This window comes from Theropithecus gelada, chromosome 12 (assembly GCF_003255815.1).
Source record: "Theropithecus gelada isolate Dixy chromosome 12, Tgel_1.0, whole genome shotgun sequence".
In the NCBI taxonomy this organism is placed as follows: domain Eukaryota; kingdom Metazoa; phylum Chordata; class Mammalia; order Primates; family Cercopithecidae; genus Theropithecus; species Theropithecus gelada.
The window spans coordinates 41,682,998-41,701,941 of NC_037680.1; the positions used below are offsets into that span (position 1 = coordinate 41,682,998).

The 18,944-nt window shown below is 39.8% G+C and overlaps 1 protein-coding gene and 1 pseudogene across 2 annotated transcripts in view; both read left to right on the forward strand.

Moving 5' to 3' along the window:
- Nucleotides 1–18,944, forward strand: part of SCN2A (sodium voltage-gated channel alpha subunit 2) — a 164,915-nt gene that overhangs the window by 35,939 nt on the left and 110,032 nt on the right. The window lies entirely within an intron of this gene.
- Nucleotides 10,461–11,247, forward strand: LOC112636316 (annotated as a pseudogene).

An 18,944-nucleotide genomic window follows, 5' to 3' on the forward strand; every position in this document is an offset into this window, starting at 1 on the left:
TCTCCGGGTCTGGCTTGGGCTCTGATCTTGACATTTATGTCACAGGTGTCACTGGTGAAACTGCTGTGAAACCAGATGGCAGGCCTAACTGAGGTTGGCAGCAACTGCTATTGTCCCCAGTGTCACTGCTACCTGCTCTACTTTCTTATTCCTGTTGATGTGCTACTGCCTTGTTTTATTTCATTTGTTCAGTGTTACTTACCTTCCAACAGGCCTTTTCAAACGTGAACACCATTCCGTAACTCTTCTGATGCATGAATTCCCTGTCGAACCCATTCATCTAGGGAGGCTCATGACTTGGCTAGATTCTCCACTTTACTTCAGGGCTTCTGTTAAACCTCATTTCTTCAGTAAGTTTCTCCATGACCACTCTGCTTAAAATTGCAATACATCCTTCTCCTCCCCAACCCTGACATTTTTTCTCTCTTTTTCATACATTTTTTCCCCTGGAGCAATTAGCACCACATGTCAATCTATATTTGCCTTACATGGACATTATCTGTATCCCTCCACTGGGTTACCTAGAATATAAGCTCCACAAGGGCAAGGTTTTGTCTGTTTGGTTCATTACTGTATCCCAAGTGTCTGGAAGAAGACTGGCCCTAGTAGACATTTCAAAATTTTTGTTAAATGATTAGCTGGATTTTAATGCTGAAAGATTAGGCTTACTGTTTATGATTTGGTTTTATTCATTGTGCTTAGTACAATGCTATATGTAAGAGCTTGAAAGATAGGAGAAAGGAGCATAAGTAGCATCTGTTATGTATACTGGATATTTTACTTAAGGTACACCCTTTTTCTTTTTCCCAAGACAGTGTCTTGCTCTGTCGCCCAGGCTGGAGTGCAGTGGCGCGATCTCAGCTCACTGCAACCTCCGACTCCTGGGTTGAAGCAATTCTCCTGCCTCAGCCTCCCAAGTAGCTGGGATTACAGGCACCCGCCACCATGCCTGGCTAATTTTTATATTTTTAGTAGAGACAGGTTTTCACCATGTTGGCCAGGCTGATCTGCCTGCCTCCGCCTACCAAAATGCTGGGATTGCAGGCGTGAGCCACCATGCCCAGCCAACTTATACTCTTTAATCCTCACAACAAGCTAGGTATTTTGACCAAAGAACCACAGCTAGAAAGTAGGAGAGTAAGACGTAAACCAGTTTTGTCTGGCTCTAAAATTATTGCCTTTTTGTTGTTGTTGTTTTGCTCAGAAGAATTGGTCATGCCAAATAGTAGTAAGAGTTCTTCAAAATGAATGTTTCATAAAAAGGTGTAGCTAGAAACAGGTTGCCAAAAATACTTAGCAAAAAAAAAAAAAAAAAAAAAGATTTGTGAATTAGCTCCCTAAAAAAAACAAAAGCAACAACTCCAAAAGAAGGAATTCCGAAGTTATTGGGCCATAGTAATCTTGTGTTAAGTGCCTGGCCCTCCAAGGTAACTAATTTTAATTTTAAAAAAACATGTCTGGACACATATTTTGACACGTTTTGCTGCAAATATATTTATAATATGAGCCCAACAAATACAAATACATTCATCCCTGGTGCTAAAAAGAGACAAGAAAACTACACCATAGCTCTTGAATGCTTTCTTCATTGTAGTTCAAGAAACTCTGATTAATTGCATTCTAAAAGTAAGCCAGATTTCACTGGTAAGATCTTTCCTTACTTCATCTTCTCCTTTGACACCTTTTGATTTGGTTGTACAAATGCAGGCTAGGCTCCATTACTACCACATACTTAGGACGACCCCACATGATGCAATCAGCACTAGAGACTGGAAGGTTTTCATCAAGCCCAGTAAGCCCACAGTCAAAAGGGATCAGTCTCAGTCACTCATCAGGAAAGTAACATGTTCTGTGACCATATTCTGGATGCTGAGTTATCTCTAATCCAGTTTATGTCAATGATCTTAAAAATTAGTTCCATTCTGGCCAGGCTTGGTGGCTCACGCTTGTAATCCCAGCACTTTGGGAGGCCGAGGCGGGCAGATCACGAGGTCAGGAGATCAAGAACATCCTGGCTAACACAGTGAAACCCCGTCTCTACTAAAAATTAAAAAAAAAAATACAAAAAATTAGCCGGGCGTGATGGCGGGCGCCTGTAGTCCTAGTCCTAGTTACTCAGGAGACTGAGGAAGGAGAATGGCGTGAACCCAGGGGGCGGAGCTTGCAGTGATCCCAGATGGCACCACTACACTCCAACCTGGGTGACAGAGCAAGACTCTGTCTCAAAAAAAAAAAAAAAAATTAGTTCAATTCTGTCTTCATTTTTTCTTACTTAGTAAAAGACAATTTAATGTCCAGTGTTTTATTAAGGCAATCATAGACTCTAGAGGTTGAAAATATTTGGGGAATTACACATTCTAATTACTCAGATAGGCATCCTTACTGCAGTATCTGCTAGTAACTGAGGATTATTTCACATTAAAAAAATATTCATTTTTATGCAAATCTCAAAATTTGAACATTGTTACTTATAATTGTTAAAAAGTAAATTGAGAAACAATAAAATGTTAAAGAGCTTATTTGAGCAAATGGTAATTCTTGAATCAGCTCCAAACCAAAAGTGGTTCTGAGGCCTCTTGAGAGAACTCAAAGAGAAAGCTTTTATAGGGAGAATGTGGAAATAAAGCAAAGGAAATATTTAATTGGTTACAATTACATAGTTGCCTTATTTGATCTATCTTGCTGAAAAGTTCCTACTTATATTACCACATGAGTTGGCAACTTCTGATTGGTTAGCCTTAAGTTTCATTTATCTTTAGGCATTTAAGAAATAGTTCAAGTTGAACTTTGTGTATATTTGCAAATCAAGCAAAGTTTAGGTCACTTCTGAGGGCCACTTGGATTTGTCTGCTCAGAAACTCTTCAAGTCTGGTCTGTTTTAATTTATTTCAACATATTTTATCAACATTTTGCTATCTATAACATTCATAGTAACCTTAGATCTGCCCTCTAGAATCGACAGAGGCTATTTCACCCTGAGGCTGTCTTCAATATGAGAGTTTGTTCAATGCTGCTTCTATTTGAAATCTTCTGTTATTCAGCTCTTTTACTGAGTGTCTACTTTCTGTAAGGCATTGCTTTATGTACTGCAAGAGTTACAAATTATAATCTTAGTTGAAGGCAATTACTTAAATGGAAAAAAAGGTGTGTGAAAAACAAATGTTCTTAAGCTTGAAAAAGTGAAAGGGTGTACCCAGCTGAAAGGATGTGAGAGTGTGCATGGAAAACGTATTTGAGATTTAAACTGCTATTGTCTCCTGGGTTGAAATGGTGTCATGGACTTCAGGTGGTGAAAATAGCTTAAACAATGCCACTGAAGTGGAAACACAGAGATCAGTGTGAAAATTTAGAAGACCATGAGCACATTATATTTTGTCTGTACCATAAGACACTGGTAGGGTAAATTAGTTCATTTTCATGCTGCTATAAAGAACTGCCTAAGACTGAGTAATTTATAAAGGAAAGAGGTTTAATTGATTCAAAGTTTGGCATGGGGAGACCTCAGGAAACTTATAATCATGGTAAAAGGCAAAGAGGAGGCAAAGCACCTTTTTCTCAAGGTGGCAGGAAGAAGTGCTGAGCAAAGACGGGAGAGCCCCTTATAAAACCATAAGATTTGGTAAGAACTCACTCATTATCACAAGAACACCATGGGGGAAACAACCCCCATGGTTCAATTACCTCCACCTGGTCTCTTCCTTGGCACGTGGAGATTACGGAGATTACGATTTAAGATGAGATTTGGGTGGGGACATAAAACCTAACCCTATCATAGGGGTTGGTAAGAGGGAAGACTAGAAAGAAAAACTGCACTAGGCAAGGTGGCTCATGGCCATAATCCCAGTGCTTTGTGGGGCCAAGGCAGGGGGATCACTTGAGCCAAGAGACCAGCCCTGGCAACACAGCAAGACCCCATCTCTACAAAATGTTAGAAAATTAGGCAAGTATGGTGGTGTGCACTATAGTCCCAGCTACTTAGGAGGCTGAGATGGGAGGATCTCTTGAGCCTGGGAGGTCAAGGTTGCAGTGAGTCCTAATCACAACATTGCACTCCAGCATAGGCAACTGAGCAGAATCTTGTGAAAAAGAGAGAAAGAGAAAAAGAAAAAGAAAGAAAGCAAGAAAGAAAGGCAGGCAAGAAGGAAGGAAAGAAGGAAGGAAGGAACGAAGGAAGGCAGGCAGGCAGGCAGGCAGGCAGGCTGAAGCATTCTTTAAATGCCCGGAAGAGGAATCACAGTGACGAGAAAACTGAGGCTCTGAGAGTTGAGCCTCACTCAAGGTCACTGAGTTACTAAATGGCAGAACTGGATTTCAATCCCAATAATTTGATTCAAAACCCATACTCTTTCCCATACACCACATTACCTAGGAGGTGTCCCAAGAGTTCTGAAGGGGGAGATAGCTTCCAGCTTAGGAGATGGAAAGAGTCTTCTTAGAGCAAATGGTATTTTAGTTAATTTTGACGAGTTAATATTGAATTCATTGGTGGAGATAAGGAAGACAATTCATTTCAAATGGAAGAAACTGAGCAAAGATACAAAAGGGAGAAAGTAGAGAGATTGGGAACAGAAAATAATCTTTGGTTGAACACCGTCAAAAAGGTATAAAGGATGGAAAGGAAAGCTAAGATCACAGCACAGAAGGATAATGTATTTGAAGTTTTAATTGGACTTAAAGTTTTTAAACAGATTATTATATAACTACAGCCAAGTTTTAAAAAAATTATATTAGTAATTATATATAAAATAGATGGATGAGAAACAAACTGAAGAATAGAGATCATCTGTTTACAGTAGTCCAGTTAATTATAGTAATAAAATCTTGAAGCTGGATGTTGGCAATGGAATGAGAAGGGAAGAGATAGATACGTAATTTCAGAAGCACAATTCACAGAACTTGACAGAGATTAGTGTAAGGAGGAGGGAGATAGAGGACATTAATTCTGTGATATGGTTTGGCCGTGTCCCACCCAAATCTCATCTTGAATTCCCATGTGTTGTGAGAGGGACCCAGTGGGAAGTAATTGAATCATGTGGGCAGGTGTTTCCCATGCTGTTCTTGTGATAGTGAATAAGTCTCATAAGATCTGATGGTTTTATAAAGGGGAGTTTCCCTGCACAAGCTCCTTTTCTTTGTCTGCCACCATTCAAGAAAGATGTGACTTGCTCCTTCTTGCCTTTTGCCATGATTGTGAGGCCTCCCCAACCAACAGGTGGAACTGTAATTCCATTAAACCTCTTTCTTTTGTAAATTGCCCAGTCTTACGTATGTCTTTATCGGCAGCGTGAAAACAGACTAACACATTCTGTAAATTTGAATGCAGGAGATAGAACCTTTGAAAGAAATGGTAATTTGTCTTGGAAGGTCTATGTTTATCTGTACTATGTACTCAGACCATTGTAGAGCCTGGACCATAGAAGGTATGCAATACAATTTTTATCTATGTACTCAATCCCTACTCTGTGCCAGGGATTGTCTTAAGCACTAGCAATAGAGTAAAAAGAAAAGAAAAAAGTCTTGTTCTCAATGGTACAATAAACCTCATGTTGCTTCACCCAAACCAGATCACCTCAGTCCCTTTTATTGTTATCTCTGTGTTCCTCTTCTGGCAGGTGAATGTTTCTGCTTTTAAAAATCTGTACCTGTGTCTTGCTTTAGAGAACTGTCTTCAGATTATTTGAGACATTTTTTCCACTTCAGTACAAAGTCTGAAGTGCCGGGGAGTTTACGTGCCCCCACCCATATCCTTAGCCAAAGACTGACTATTGCAGTCTTATGAAAGTACAGATCCCTTGCTTCATATAGGGACAAACTCAAATACATAATTTGTACTCCAAAGTTGTCCTGTGGGATCATAATAAAGCCACCTTTTGTAGGGCTTTGCTGGGAATTACACCTTAGCTTGGCTCCTTCCCCATCCAGACCTGCAGTTTTACCCACTCCTTTCCTGATTGATCTTAGGAGTACTTCCTTAACTAATCACTTTCCCATTAAGCCACATCTCAGTGCCTGTCTCTGGGAGCCTGACCTAAGACATGTAGTTTACATTGCAATGTAATGTACAAAGACAAATAATAAACAGTATAAATAATTAATAATAAGTTTCATACTAGGCCAGTCATGTTGCCTCATGCCTTTAATCCCAGTCAGTTGGGAGGTGAACGCAGAAGAATTGCTTAAAGCCAGGAGTTCAAGACCAGCCTGGCCAACATAGCAAGACCCTTATCTCTACAAATAAAATAAATTAGCCAGGCATGGTGGCATGTGCCTGTAGCTCAGGCTACTTGGGATGCTGAGGTGGGAGGATCACTGGAGCCCAGGAGGTCGAGGCCGCAGTGAGCTTTGCCACTACACTCTAGCCTGGGCAATAGAGCAAGATCCTATCTCTAAAAAAGTAGATTTTATATTAGGGGAAGTTAAAGTTATAGAGGAAAATAAGGAAGGAGATGTGGTTAGAGTGTGTGAAAGTGTGTGTGTGTGTGTGTTCAGTTGTAGGAGATGGTGTTCAATTTTATATAGCATGGTGAGGGAAAGCATCACTGGGAAGGTCCTATTTGAGTGAAGACTAGTAAGTGCTAAGAGAAGGAGCCATGCAAATTTCTGGGAGGAAAGTATTTCAAGCAGAGATGAAAGCAAGTGCAAAGCCATGAGCTGGGAGTGTATCTGGAGTGCTTGGCAAGAAGCAGCCATGTGAGAAAGTACAGGGCAGGAGACGACATGAGAGAAGGAAGTGAGGTGGGTGGGCAGACCTTCCTGGCCAACAGAAGCCATGGTTCACACTTTGACTTTTCCTCTGAGTAAATGGAGAGTCACTGTAGAGTTCTGAGCAGAACAGTGACGCGACTGTTTTAGCATTTCAAAGGAATCCGGCTACTACATTGAGAATAAACTGAAAGAGGCCAAAAATTAAGCATGGAGACCAATTTAGAAATTATTACCAGGGCTGGCTTCATGGGCAGTCACACAAGGCTCCGTGTTAAGAAGGGCCCCACACACGGGGCCTAATGCTCTGCAGTCACCATCTTGATAATTTTAATAATTTGTGTTTGGCCGGGCGCGGTGGCTCAAGCCGGTAATCCCAGCACTTTGGGAGGCCGAGGTGGGCGGATCACGAGGTCAGGAGATCGAGACCATCCTAGCTAACACGGTGAAACCCCATCTCTACTAAAAAATACAAAAAACTAGCCGGGCGAGGCTGAGGCAGGAGAATGGCGTAACCCCGGGGGGCGGAGCTTGCAGTGAGGTAAGATCTGGCCACTGCACTCCAGCCGGGGTGACAGAGCGAGACTCCGTCTCAAAAAAAAACCAAAAAAACAAAACAAAACAAAATTTGTGTTTGAAGTTAGGTTTTGTAAGTGAAAGCCATGGGACTATGGAGCATGTTCTGGGTGCTCAGTGTCTGGTACTTTCTGCTGTGGATAGGTTTAACACCACCTGCACCCCTGCTCCCTGCCCAGGCCACTCAGTGTCCTCTTCTTCACCTTTTCCCTGCAGCTATTGCCACCCTCCAACAGGGAGAATACTGGGTTGCTGGTGGGAAGATGTCTGTGTTCTGCTGCCCTTAAGCCTGTTGGGGATTTGGTCACAAGCTCAGGTCAAGTTGCAGTTAGGAATGCACCTGAGGCTGGAAGTGCTAAGGCAAGTGAGAGACTCAGTGGGAGAGAGCTTCTCATCCACCTCTAATTCAGGTGTGTCAGGTGCAGAGTTGCAATGCTTTGGGGGGTTGCCCTTCCACCAGTTTGGGTGGCAGGCTCATGGGAAGGGTAGATTGACTTCTCTGACCTCAGTTGAGGGCAGGTTGCTTCAGTCCGGCAACTGGTGGGAAGGGGAATTTGGCAGTGCGGGATGGGGGCAGACATTATCTTCTGCTCTGCATCAGGGACACTCATATGGCTCTATGTTTGCCCTACAAGGGTCTCCCTGCTCCAATGAGTACAACATTAAATAGGAAATAAAAACCATCAGTAGACAGTTTGCATAAATAAGAAAAAAGCTATGTTGTATAATCTTTTAATGGCCCCTTTTTCCTGCTACTTAAACAAGTGTCTCCCTCTTTTTTTAGAGATGGGTCTTGCTATGTTGCCCAGGCTGATCTCCAACTCGTAGCCTTAAGGAATCTTCCAGCTTCAGCCTTTGCAGTAGCTAGGATTATAGGTGCAAGGCACCACTTGCAACTGGGGCCTCAATGTTATCAGTTTTGCACTGTACTTCATAAATTACTGGCCCTAACAATTGCAGTAATCTAAGTGAATGATGGTGTCAACTTGAACAAGTGTGCTAATGGTAGAGGAGGTGAGAAATGATTGGATTCAGGATATAATTTGAATATAGAACAGAAAGGTCACTAGAGGTTATGACGTAGTGTATGAGAGAGAGAGAAAGGAATCAAGGATGGCTGTAAGGTTTTTTACCTGAGGAACTTGACATTATTTGTTAAATACATAAATGATGTGTCCTGTTATGTATCTGTTCCTGAAACACATTGATGGTAATGAAGATGCAGCGGCAGAAGCAAATCACAGAGGTATTTCCTAGAGGTAGAAATATTAAGACTTGGTGACAGAGATAATAAATTAAAGGAAGGGGAGTGAAACAACTAAGTCAGAAAAAAATACTTCTAATTCAGGAAAAAATAAGAAAAATGAAGGAAATGGAAATATTTAAGAAATGGTACCAATTTCTAAGGAAGATAAGTTCAATTTTGGAAATGTCACTTGAGGCTCCAAGAACCCACAGCCCAGGAGACCTTAGCTATGGGTTGTTGGGAATATGTGATGGAATCCTGAATCCTGATCCTAGCACTCAGGACTAGGGATCTGTGTTGAGGGCATCATATAAGTGTAAGATGGAGTCACAAGAATGGTTAACTCATCAAAAAATGAGTATGAGGAGAGATGTATACAGTATTGCAGAAGAGAGTTCCTGGTAAATGTGTAAGCTCCTCTTCCATGACTGGGATAAGAGTACATTCATTATGGGGCATGTGAAGGTATTGAGAAAACAACTTCTGTTTTCCAGCAGAGGTTAAGCTAGCCCCATAATAGCAATAGCAAGATTGTAAGGGGAAACTATGTTAGTTGTACTGGGTCACAAATTTGTCTAATAGCAGTGAACCTGTGGGATTCCACAAACATCTTAGGTATAGAAAGGGATCCAGTGACTTTTAGGAAATCAGACTTATATCATATTTCCCTTCTCAACTTGCAGCTCAATGGTGCACTTCTCACCCTGGGGGAAAAATGGAACATGGACTATATTTAGTATTTGAAATCAGACACATATGAATTTAAACTCCAGCTCAGTGTGGCAATGGCAAGTTGTTCAACATCCATATACCCTGATCACTCCTACATTTGAAAAGTGACAACAACACTACTTCCTTCACAAATAATGCAAGGATCAAGGAGATAACAAATCAAGAAGCTAGTAGTGTGCCACAATTTAGTTAGTGTTGACATTACACGAAGAAATGAGCCCACGGTCTCCTATGCTCTCCTTGCCTCCTCTCTAGTTCTCTCTCTCTCTGTTTCTCTCTCTCTCTCTCTTTGTCTCTCTCTCTCTCTCTCACACACACACACACACACACACAGGCACACACACACACACAGGCATGCATACATACACTTTGGAATGTAGCTATTTTTTGAGCATTGTTTTATTATTATTATTATTATTATTTCAAAGACTTTCTGATCCTGGCTCTACCTGCTCATTCTGACATGGGGAAGATGCCCAGACACTCAGATCTACCGTTCCACTGAGGAGTTTAGAGGCTGCTTTTTTCTCCCCCATAAAAGAGAACAGGGACTGAGGGATAAATTTTAGGTAGAAGTCTTTGATGAAAAGAAGAAATGAGGAAAACTGTGCTAGAAATATTCAGGTATATCAAACAAGTAGAAATACCTCACCCTCATAAAGAGAACCATATCCTAGAAATTTTCTTTCTTACTGATTATTAAAATCCAGAATTAGAATTCTGTGATTCCAGCATAATCCATCCATGAAAAATAAACTACTACGTAATCAGATTAGAGATGGCCTTCCTGCTGATGAGCCATTTAGAGAGGTTTGAATGAGTTCATGGAAGTCTACTAACATGCACTTAATACATCTGGAAAATTTTAAAAGGTTGTAGTAATGTATTGCCAGTCTACCTACAGTAAAATAAAAATGCTTCCGTTAAAATATATGTCTATTTCTTTTATATAGTTAACTTATTTTTCCTAGGAAAGTTAGACGTAAAGTGATTATCTATACACCGAATTATATTTCCCGGAGATCATCACAGGAAGATTGGTATGCATTTCTGTTAAAGAAAAGCAAAATGTGTCTTAGAACATAACAGTCATTTAATGGAATATCTATACTTTAAAAAGGAATGTTGGTCAAGCAATTTGAACAAGATGAAGATGGAACCAGGGCTGGGTGTGGGCAGTAGACTGTTCCACCAGGAGCCAAAGATGGCAGTGAATATATACCTGACATCAGTCACCAATGACGACCTAATGCTACATGACATACTGGCCTGGATCAATGAGTCTCCTGAAGTTGAATTTGACAAAGATAGAACAATTGTGCTCAGGGGCTGCTTATTTTCACTTTTTGGTCATTCTGCTCCCTGGCTCCATTGCCTTAAAGAAGGTGAAATTCTATGAATACATCCAGAACTTCGAAATACTACAAGCAGTATTTTCAAGAGGGTGGGTGCTGACAAAGTGATTTCTGTGGACAATTAGTAAAAGGAAAGTTTCAGGACAATTTTGAATTCATTCAGTAGTTTAAGAAGTTTTTTCATGCAAACTACAATGAAAAAGACTATAACCCTGTGGCTGCCGGACAACGCCAAGAAACTGAAGTGGCTCCCTCCATTTTGTTGCTCCAGTTCTGGATAAAGCGAAGTCACTTCTCAGCTCTGGCAATCCAGCTCCACGGAGGACCATTTCCACAAATAACTGCAGCTTCTAAGGCTGGCCCCAGGGTGGTGTAAAAGAATCCTGATGCAGGCACTAGGAGTGCTGCACGGTCAAACTGATGCTAGCAGGTCAGTGTACTGAAACTTGCCATTGAAGGCTTGGAGAAAGAGATTTGTACTTCAGAAAGCTAAGGAACAATGAATTGATTTGCCAGCAGAACAAGGGGAACAATGACCCTGTATTGCAGTGGACTGTAGACATTCTCTATGCCACAGATGAAGACTTCGTGATATCCGATGAAGGGGGCCCACAGGAGGAACAAGAAGAGTTTTAACAACCTGAACCAGCAGAGCCTTATCCGAATTTTGCACTCCAAATCTTGTACTTAACTGTTAAACACTCTCTTTTATTATTCTTAGAAAACTCACTAGTTTCTTTTTATAAGCATAAAGTACCTCTTTTTAGAGTGCACTTTGCAGAGTTTCACTCCTTTTCTGGTGAGTTTGAGTTAGGAGCTTTTACTGTGCGGCAGAGCAATGATAACATCTAGTTAGTTCACCTGGGAAACAAAGGCTGACCATGGGGCTCACCATGTGCGTGTAGGTAACACTGATTGCTGGAGAAGGTGTTAGGTAATATGCTGAGGTGGAGACCTTGGTACAGAAATGTAAAGACTGAGTTGAATTTTAACCTAATGTGAAACCTTGGTAGAGAATTTTGTAATAAGTTAATGCCTTAAGAGTATTAAAATATGCTTCCATATTCAAAATATCAAATGTAACACATCAGGACATCTTATGTGTTTGACATTGTATGTTGGAAGGAAGGGCCAGACCTCAGAACCTTTGGAACCTGGTGTCATCACAGGCCTTACAGGGCTACTTGCAACCTCACAGGCCTAGACTTTGGCCCAAAAGGAAAGTTCTAAAGGTTGCTCTGTAAAGCCATTTGGGGTCGTTGACAAACTGCATCCTTGCTAAAAAGCAAGAGGCATTGTTGCCTGGATGAACACAAGGTGTGTTTCAGCCCTGAGATTTTTGGGTTGAAGAGCTCTATTTTCATTGAGGATTTCTCTGGGAATTTTTCCAATTATCTCTGAAATTTCTATGTATTACGCTTTTTTGGGAAATGAGGTGTGTCCAATTCTTTCATCTAACAGCACTTTTGGGGATTTCCTCACATCTCTGAGATTGAATGGAGGTTGTTTCCCATTTTACCATCCTTTAGTTTCACATTTAACATGTCACCAGTGGTGAATCCATAGAGGTCTGCAGCAAACGTGATCCTTGCCTCATTGGAGGAAAGAATTTGGCTGAGGGGAAGAAGTAGGTTTAAGGCAGAGGGGGAGACCGAGGCAAGTTTTAGAGCAGGAGTAAGAGTTCATTAAAAAGTTTTAGAGCAGGAACAAAAGGAAGTAAAGTATACTTTGGAAAAGGCCAAGCAGGCAACTTAAGAGATCCAAGTGCCCTGTTTGGCCCTTGACTTGAGGTTTTATACACTGGCCTGGTTAAGGCATTTGCATTTCTCTTCCCTTAATTTTCTGTTGGAGCAGGCTGTACACATGTGCAGTGTGACCTGCCAGCACTTGGGAGGGGCGATATGTGCAGTGTGTTTACTGAAGTGTGCATGCTCACTTGAGGCATTTTTCCTTTACCAGTAGATTGTTCCTGAGAAGGTCATATACCAGTTAAATTCTGCCATTTTGCCTCTTAATGTGCATGCTTGAGCCCACTCACCCAATTCCTGAGATCTTATCAGGAAGCCTCTGATCACCAGCTTCAGGTGTTTTTTTTTATCCATTGGGGGACTGTCTTTATCTGGTGCTGACTAAGACCAATTATTATTTTAGACAGTTTAATAACCACCTGACCATCACCTGATGGTTGCCTGACATTCCTGAGGGAGGGGCTCTCTCCCGCCTTGCTCATGTCTGCCTAACTACTGTAACATTGCTTCTCTTCTCTGCTCCCCTGGCCCACTAGGGACACCTCTTTGGGTTCTTAAAGTTTGCAGCTTGGAGTGGGAAGTGCAGCAGGCAGGTGGGCACACTGCAAGTTCTTTGTGGACCTCTGGCAAAGGGAGTAAGCAGGGAAGGCTATGGTTACCTTGGGTTCTGCAAAGTTGGGGTGTTTTTGGTATCTGCTGTCCACAGCTCTCCAGTTCTCTGAATACTTTACCAGTACACTAATCTCTTAAGAGACAAAATGTATTGTGTGTTACTAAATGTTCATTTTCTTGTACAGAAAATACAGTACCATGTCTGAATTATTAATATTTAAACTGTGTTATTCCTTAACTCTCCCTCATTAGATTTGTGCACAACCTATTCCGTCTTTTTGTTTGGCAAAAGTTTGCAAAATACGTGTCACTCACTGAGATTGTTCAGCCCCTTTGTGTCTGGCGATAGCTTGTCCTAAAATGTGTGTAAAAAGTAAACAGTTGATAACAAAATTGTTTAATGGATGCTCTGTGTGGAATTGAGAGAAAAATCCAGATTCAGTGATTGACAGTGCCAAAAAATGCAAGTAAATAGCCATTGTTCCAATGACAGTGGTGCTATTTCTTTTTTTGTGGTTTTTAGACTTTTGTTACCTAAAATTCTGTTTTATTAGCAACTCATTTTCCACCTGGTGGTTCTTGACAGGCCTTTTTTTTTTTTTTTTTCCTATTTTAAGTAGTTTCTAAATAATCTTTTTTTATTTCAAGAAAGAGAAAAAAGAATATTGCTCAATGCACCTAATATAAAAGTATAAAAAATAAGTTAGTTTCATATTGGAACTAAACCTAGCATTTAAAACAAAAACAAAAACAGCTTTTCTGACCAGTAAACACTGAACTTGAGTTTTTCATATTCTACTGTTCTCTGTTTCTTCTCTGCAGCAGAAAAACATGTAAGTCTGGTTGTTCAGAACTTTCTCCCCATTATGGAAATTGTTAGTTACAGCAATGCGCTAGTGGATTCAGGTTAAAAAGAGAAGGATACATATACGTGTGTGTGTGTGTACATATGTGTGTGTATATATGTGTGTGTGTGTGTGTGCATACATGCATATATATATATCACAGCAAGTAACAATCGAAAAGCTGATAAGAAAATAGACCTGAACCTATGAAATAAGCTAGAAAATCTGAAAAATGTATCTTCAAATAATTTTTAGCAGAACTTTTCTTAGTTCATGTTTACATTACTGTAATGTACCAAAGAACCCAAAAAACTATAATTGTAGAACAGAACTTAAAAGACCACTTCCAGAAAAAGAGACATTCCTTAGTGTTTCTCAGCTTTCTTAATTCTTGAGCACAAAATTTTCTAAGTTTTTGAGTACTTATCCACAACCATTAATTATAATATAAACTAATATAAAATTATGTCCTTATCTATGAAATGTAATAAGCCATTTTCTTAGTATAAATTTATTTCTAGAGCATTTATTATGAATGTGGATATTTGCTATTACCCTTGTTTTTTAAATTGTCTTATCTTTCATTTTTTTTGCTGATGTCATCATGTATAATAACATGATTTTAAGAAATTTTAATTTAGAAAAAATATATTCCTCTTGTATAAATGAGAAAACTAAAGAAGAAGAGTATTGAAAGGAAAACATTATAGGAATATCAGAATTTAGAATCCCAATTCTTAACATTTTTTATTTTCTGACTACTTCAAATAATATTGTTTGCCTTTCTCATTATTCATGGATCTTCCAAATATAGTGTCTGGCCTTAAAAGTTGTAACACAAAATCTTCTGTCTGAAATATAGGGCAATGGAATGAAATTTAAAACCTTCACGTAATATATGCCATATAGAACTCTCATAAAATACCAGTTTGATGTGATAACAAAGGTCAGAACAAATGGAAGAAAAACTAATGTATGATTTTTGAAAACCTTATCTTGGGAAATGAGAAATAGACTATAATTCTTAAATCTACATTACACAAAAGTATCTTTGATGTGAAAAAATATTCAGTTGTTGTTCTTTTGATGTCTTACATGTTTTGGTAAAACATTTTGTGTTCACCCTTTTAAATATTCCAAGATACACTCACTGGCTAGAATCAATGGGAGAGAAACAGGTGACCCTATAACTAATATAATGTTAAGGAAACTGCACATATCTTGGTATGTTTCTGATAGTGCATAATTCCAGAAAATGTCTTAAGCATTGAATAATTGTCAGAAACATGGAATCCGCAGCCTGCAAGGATGAGTTCCACATCTGACCCTACTCTTTCTAGTTGTGAGAACTTATTTGTATTTTAAATTACTGAATTTCTTGATGCCTCTGTTTCTTCATGTTTCTTTATTTTTTAAATTGACCATAGTTGTACATATTCATGGGGTACATAGTGATATTTCAATACATATAGCATATACTGATCAGATCAGGGTTATTAGCATATCCATCATCTCAAACATTTAGCATTTCTTTGTATTGGGAACATTCAATATCCTCCTCCTACCTATTTGAAATTCTATAATATTGTTAAGTATAGTCATCCTACAGTGGTATAGAAACTATAACTTATTTCTCATGTCTAGCTGCAATTTTGTATCCTTTAACAAATCTCTCCCTATCCTCCCCAGCCTCTAGTATCCTCTGTTCCATTTTTTACTCCTTCCTCATGTTTTAAAGGGAGATGATTACAGTATCTATTTCATTAAGTTGCCATAAGGAATAAACGGTTTCATACCTCTTAAAATAGTGCTTGACAAAAGTAGGTACTATGTGTATATTTTTATTTAAAAAGTAAATACTATGTGTTATTATTATGACTAATCTCCTCCCAAAAATATGTTTGGTAAATCATCTCATAAATTTTTTATTCTTAATTTATTTTGAATTAGAATCATTTGTATAACAAGTTGGTATATTGCTGAGCACATCTGTAAAGTGAAACCTGAATATAGATTTGATAATTGAAGCTGATGCTCACCATAGAAATCTATGAAATATTGTGTGCTTGATTGCAGTAGGGCAACTTACTACGGGGAAGGAATCTTCTCTTTTTTTGCTTGTTTTTAATCTAACTTTAAAATCTTTTATTATTATTATTATTTTTATTATACTTTATGTTGTAGGGTACATGTGCACAACATGCAGGTTTGTTACATATGTATACATGTGCCATGTTGGTGTGCTGCACCCGTTAACTCATCATTTACATTAGGTATATCTCCTAAATGCTATCCCTCCCCACTCCCCCCACCCCACAATAGGCCCCAGTGTGTGATGTTCCCCTTCCTGTGTCCAAGTGATCTCATTGTTCAATTCCCACCTATGAATGAGAACATGCGGTGTTTGGTTTTCTGTTCTTGTGATAGTTTGCTGAGAATGATGGTTTCCAGCTGCATCTATGTCCCTACAAAGGACACAAACTCATCCTTTTTTATGGCTGCACAGTATTCCATAGTGTGTAAGTATTCCACATTTTCTTAATCCAGTCTGTCATTGATGAACATTTGGGTTGATTCCAAGTCTTTGCTATTGTGAATAGTGCCGCAATAAACATACATGTGCATGTGTCTTTATAGCAGCATGATTTATAATCCTTTGGGTATATACCCAGTAATGGGATGGCTGGGTGAAATGGTATTTCTAGTTCAAGATCCTTGAGGAATTGCCACACTGTTTTCCACAATGGTTGAACTAGTTTACATTCCCACCAACAGTGTAAAAGTGTTCCTATTTCTCCACATCCTCTCCAGTACCTGTTGTTTCCTGACTTTTTAATGATTGCCATTCTAACTGGTGTGAGATGGTATCTCATTGTGGTTTTGATTTGCACTTCTCTGATGGTGAGTGATGATGAGCATTTTTTTCATGTGTCTGTTGGCTGCATAAATGTCTTTTGAGAAGTGTCTGTTCATATCCTTTGCCCACTTTTTGATGGGGTTGTTTGTTTTTTTCTTGTAAATTTGTTTGAGTTCTTTGTAGGTTCTGGATATTAGCCCTTTGTCAGATGAGTAGATTGCAAAACTTTTCTCCCATTCTGTAGGTTGCCTGTTCACTCTGATGGTAGCTTCTTTTGCTGTGCAGAAGCTCTTTAGTTTAATTAGATCCCATTTGTCAATTTTGGCTTTTGTTGCCATTACTTTTGGGGTTTTAGACATGAAGTCCTTGCCCATGCCTATGTCTTGAATGGTATTGCCTAGGTTTTCTTCTAGGGTTTTTATGGTTTTATGTCTAACATGTAAGTCTCTAATCCATCTTGAATTAATTTTTGTATAAGGTGTAAGGAAGGGATCCAGTTTCAGCTTTCTACTTATGGCTAGCCAGTTTTCCCAGCACCATTTATTAAATAGGGAATCAGGGAAGGAATCTTCTAAGTATCTTGCCTGACCAGTATACATGGAAGTTGGTACACATGGAATATATATCATATGTGTATATCCCAATATTGATACTGTTACTTTCCAAATGTGGAGGCACAGCAAATATGATGAGTATGTGACTAGAGCATGCACTTGTTTGTTCTTTCTGTCCAGCATTAATTTTCCCCTTATTGCAGTAATAGTAACTCAACTCTGCTCTTTTGTAATTTCCTGGGTTTTTTGGTTTGTTTGTGTATGGTTTTTTTTTTTTTTTTTTTTTTTTTTTTTTTGATACTGAGTCTCATTCTGTCGCCCAGGCTGGAGTGCAGTGGCATGATCTTGGCTCACTGCAAACTCCACCTCCTGGGTTCAAGCGATTCTCCTGCTTCAGCCTCCCCAGTAGCTAGGATTACAGGTGCCCATCACCATGCCTGGCTAATTTTTTGTATTTTTAGTAGAGATGGGGTTTCGTTGTGTTGACTGGGCTGGTCTTGATCTCCTGGCCTCAAGCCATCTGCCTGCTTCAGCCTTCCAAAGTGCTGGGAGTACAGGCATGAGCCACCGCGCCGGGACTTGTCTGTCATTCCTTCCTTCCATCCTTTTTTCCCTCCCTCCCTCTCTGCTTGCCCTTCCTTCCCTCCTTCCTTCCTTCCTTCCTTCCTTCCTTCCTTCCTTCCTTCCTTCCTTCCTTCCTTCCTTCCTTCCTCCTTCCTTCCNCCTTCCTTCCTTCCTTCCTTCCTTCCTTCCTTCCTTCCTTCCTTCCTCCTTCCTTCCTTCCCTCCCTCCCTCCCTCCCTCCCTCCCTTCCTTCCTTTCTTCCTTCCTTCCTTTTTTCTTTCTCTAGTTCTGTCTCCCAGGCTGGAGTTTAGTGGTGTGATGATAGCTCACTTCAGCCTCAAACGCCTAGTCTCAAGGGATCCTCCTGCCCTGATCTCCCAAAATGCTGGGATTATAAGCAAAAGCGACCTTCCCAGCTCCAACTCCACTTTTGAGAAATGCTTCTGTACCACAACAATAACCCTGACTACTTATAGGTTTCAAGTGAGGACTCTTCCGTGTTTCAAGGGTAGAGCATGTGGCTTAGGAGAGGCCAACCAAAGATGGCATTACCCTGGACACAGTAATTACTTCAGGATGGGCATGTGATGCACCAGGTGCCAGTGAGGTGCAATGAAAGCTTTTCTGAGTCTTTCTTCCCACTGAATTGAGGTCTGGAAGGTTGGGAGACTAGAGCTGCTACAGAATCTTACTAAAATTAACGAAGAATCTTTAGGAAACCTATCACTATGAAAGTCAGAACAAAAGGATACAGCATAACTATGAGCTGGTAACACCAACTGAGCTCCTGAATCATCATATGCCTAAGACTAGCCCTGGACAAACCATGAACCAATAAACTTCTGTCTTTATTTCCTTTTTACTTCAACTAGTTTGAGACATCTTTTTCTCTTACCATCAAAAGTTACCTCCTAAAGTGACTAAAATATTATTTTTGGCTACATCTTCCCCTTGCTCATTTCCAACAAACACATTTTCTTTTTTTTCTCCAAATCTTTTATTTTAGATTAAGGGAGTACCTGTGCAGGTTTATGATGGTATATTGCATGATGCCGAAGTTTGAGGGCACGATTGAACCTGCCACCCAGGTAGCAAGCAATAGGTAGTTTTTCAACACTTGCCTCCCCCACCCTATACCCTCTTATAGTCCACAG